This window comes from Anabas testudineus, chromosome 17 (genome assembly GCF_900324465.2).
Source record: "Anabas testudineus chromosome 17, fAnaTes1.2, whole genome shotgun sequence".
In the NCBI taxonomy this organism is placed as follows: domain Eukaryota; kingdom Metazoa; phylum Chordata; class Actinopteri; order Anabantiformes; family Anabantidae; genus Anabas; species Anabas testudineus.
In genome coordinates, this window is record NC_046626.1 from 20,793,789 (window position 1) to 20,797,997 (window position 4,209).

Genomic DNA, 4,209 nt, shown 5'->3' on the forward strand with positions numbered 1-4,209 from the left:
AAGAACCTCCTCAGATAGGAACATTGCATCACTGTTTATCTTTCCAGCTTTGGCAAAAATACATGCAATTGTTCAGGGAAGCCACACACATCGAATTTGTCATTCTGATCTGCTGAAATTAGTTTCAGATCGTTTTCCTTAAACAAAAACAGAAGATAAAAACACACTGATAATAATAATGTGAGACAGGGAGAGGAAGGTGAAGGTTGCCATGAGAGATGTGTAAACAAAGACCTTCCCTCTATGTCACAATCACAAAGTCATGGGAAATGTCTTCATGATGTTTTAAATACCTGATCTTGATTTTATAGGCCAGGATTTGAGGCACAGCTGCATGGTTTAAAAACTAAAATGAAATAATGACAGTAGAAGTTGTCTCTGTCTGGTTTATTCAGGCTCCCATCATATGATTACAAGCCCTCATAATTACCCGAGTTCCCTCAAGTCTCTGGTGCGTGCAATCAGTCTGTCTGCAGCTCTGCAGAGTGGCTTTTTTATCATGTCTAGGAATATGTGGTATGATTAAAAGGATTCACAGGTCATTTGCAGCTTAATAATTTACCAACACACCCACACCTTTTTTTATTACATATTTTTTAGCACACGTGTTTCTGTGACTGGTGGGATATAATGTGAAAATGACACAGAGCAGAAGAAGCTGTGGATTCTCACATGAAATGGCTCCAAAAACTAAACCGTAAACAGGAACCAACAAACCAACCTTTACGTATTTGTCATTAGTTGTGACATTGGAACTAAGTCCTCATTGCAGGTTTGCAGTTTCCCCCTAAAAGCAGTGATTCTGGCTCAGTTTGTGTTGCCAGGTAGCGAGATGCCAGGGCGAGCGAGTTATATGTTTTGGCAGTCGGACAGCAGCAGACAGCTGGCTGACAGTGAAACGGTGAGATGTTCACCTGCCCAGACACTTCAGACAATTCACTTCAGGCTTAAAGCAAGCGAGCCCTGCCGCAGGGACACACACACACACACACACACACACACACACACACACACACACACACACACACACACACACACACACACACACACCTTTACATGAACACACAAACACTGAAAATAAACTAAAAAGCAAATTATAAAAGCTGTGTTTCCCAACCTTTAAGTATATGCATGTGTCTCCATATACATGTTATATATACAGTTTAAGATGATGCTGTAAATATGTAGTTAAGTCATTGCTGCAGTGTCTTACTTACTTTGCCTTAAAGACTTAACGTCAGGATTTGTTTTTTTCTATTGTTTTGTTTATTTTGTGTTTTGGAGAAGAAGAAGATGAAGGTGATTTTACTTTTCTCCCACTAGCTGCTAATTGCATCACATGAAGTATAAAATATTTCCACCACTGACAAGTTTCTGTTCAGAGAGTTTTTTCCTGCAAATGTTCATTTATCCCACGGTTTAATGGTAACCTGTGACAGACAGACAGACAGACGGACAAGTAGTCAGGCAGGCAGCCAGACACACTCGCAGGAACACAGACAGCCACGTTTGCTCTTGGCAGCTCGGTTGCAGGGTATTGTGTGTGTGTGTGTGTGTGTGTGTGTGTGTGTGTGTGTGTGTGTGTGTGTGTCACCTCCATTTAAGCCTTTTCCGTTCTGATCCTGTTGCACCACATATTTGTTCAAATGACTTACGTCATCACACATATTAGCTGTGTTTTGAATATGGAGAAAACTCCAGTTACTCCAGTGAGTACCTAATACCTGTATTTTAGTGTGTGTACTTGTTTGTGTGAATGACTGGACCTAAACTTACAAGTACAGTGTGTAAACACTGTATTTCCAACATCCTCCTCTTAATCTGCTGCCAAATGTAAACCACAACCTACCTGATACCTGGGATCATAGTGCGACGGCTGCAGGAGGGTTTGCTGTCGAGCAGCTGGACAGACGTGTGATCATATCAACACACCTGAGAGCTTCCAGTCTGAGGCCACTGCATTCAGAAGCAAATCCCATTCATCAAACTGGTGCAAGGAGGGATCAGGCACAAAAGAGTGAAAACCCAGGAGACTCGGTTGTTCAATGAGACTTCACAGTTTTCATTTTCACACACACTGAGAATAGGATGGAAACAAACACACTGATCTCAATGAGGAACATTCAGGAAAAAATTCATATAAGGTTTATGTCAGCTCCCATTGACTGGGAGGAGGAGCCTGGTTACCTGACATGGACATACTGAGGAAGGTAAGAAACTATAGGCAAAAACCCTCTTACAGTCCAGCTGCAGGAGGTCCTCTGGTCCACAGGATGGAGGCAGGTGGAGCAGAAAAGATGAGGAAATTCTAGATCAAATGTCCTCGTCTTCCTTCCTCCTCCCTCCTCTCGTCTCAGCATGAGGAGACTCCATTTGGCCTCCACCGACAGGTCAAGGTAGTCAGAACCAAAAATAACACGCTTGTGCTGGGAGTGTTTAGTTTGGAGTGTGCAGAGACTGAGCTGGTTGTTACTCACAGTTGCAGGACGGAGGGAGTGAAGAGGGTTTTACTTCGACTGAATAATGAGTCATGTTATGAGGTGGTGGGGGGGTATGTGTGGTGATGTAACTGTGTTTGGAGGACAGATAGAGTATCCCTGGCACTTCCCTTGTCATAGACATATGTTAAAGAGCTAAGTTCATCCGCTGTGAGCAGGATTTGAACCTGCGTGGGGAGTCCCCATTGGATTTCGAGTCCAACGCCTTAACCACTCGGCCATCACAGCTTTGCTGAGAGCATCGTCCCTGAACCACTTCTCCACAGAGGAAACATTTATTGCAGTGAGAAAGCAACTTAACAGTTAATGGCAACTTAACAGTTAATGGCAACTGTTTTATCTGATGTTCTCATCCAGAACAACTGCTGAGCAGGGAGGAGGACTTGTGTGCTAGTGAAGGACACTCTGTCAGGACAGATGGCTGATAAACATGAATCTCAGAACTTCCCGTTCCAGAACAGCTTCTAATGTTGCATTTTCCACAATATAAAGACTGTAACAAAGATTTTTGCTTCGTGCAATGACTGTAACATTAATGTCTGCAGAAAACACAAACAGAATGTGATTTTACAGAGAAGGTATGTGAAATGTGAACAACGCTGTGCATTTAATCCTGGATTCATTGTTATATTCTACTGTTAGTTTCTTAGTGTTAAAGGTTCTTCAATGCAGCAGCCTGTTATTAATAATCTTAGTAGTTTTAATTTTACAGAATTGTTTAGCTAACTCAAATTAAAAGTGAAATATAATCCTGAGTGGAATGAAGAGCAAGAAAAGAACAGCAGGCAACAAAAACAGCAACAAACAGCAAAAAGACTGGACGGGTTGGTCGGACAGGCAGAGGAGAACAGAGAGGAGGAGACAGAGAGGAGGAAACACAACTACAGGAGAGAGAAGACACAAAGTTAATGACATGAAATGGTGGAATTTGAATGAACAGACTTATTTTACATGTGCAATTAAAATTCATTCACCTGTTTAATGTTCAATCGTTTATTATTATTTATGAACTCACATCACATCTCATCATTTAACTCCCTCAGAAGCCGACTGTAGATTGGAAAGTTGTTCATTACTGCAGAAATGGCCTTCTCCATATGTGTTTAACAGCTGAACTCACCTTTCTGCAGCCACTGAGCTCACTATCATTCACTGGAAAACTCATAAATTAATATCTTTGTTGCAGATTGAATTTGTTCTGTCGAGCAGAGCGTAGTCCAACTGGTAAATGTCTCTGGAAAGATATTCCCTGTCAAATCTGAGCCTTGGAATTCTGGGAAATGCATTTAGCACTGCTCCCACAATTGCACAATGAATTTTGTAGAGTCAGTCAGCAGCTCCTCTCTGTGCACGGCAGACTGTCATTTCACCCGTAATTCCACTTAGTGCAGAATATTAGCTCAAATGGAGAGGAATGTGCGGCGCTCCCGCCCCACCTCTCCACACCATATTGTCTATATTCCTGAAGGCCATGTTTGTTTTCAGTTGCGTTTTCTCTAAACCAAAAGCCTGAATCTTCTCAAGGAAAACAAGCAGCAGCCAGCGCAGGCTGTGGGATCTCTGCCGCCGCAGATACAGATGTTTATCAGATCGACCAAACACAGATATAAGGTTCCATGGAAGGAAGAGGGAGGAAGACATGTCCCCAGAAGTAAGACGAAGTGCACAGGAGAGCTGTGTCCTGCAATGTTTACAAAGCCCCGTTCTAAAA

The 4,209-nt window shown here is 42.4% G+C and overlaps 1 non-coding gene across 1 annotated transcript; it reads right to left on the minus strand.

Moving 5' to 3' along the window:
- Positions 1-2,644: 2,644 nt before the first annotated feature.
- On the minus strand, positions 2,645-2,726 carry trnas-cga. The gene has a single exon. It is a non-coding gene; the product is annotated as a tRNA-Ser (tRNA).
- Positions 2,727-4,209: the final 1,483 nt, after the last annotated feature.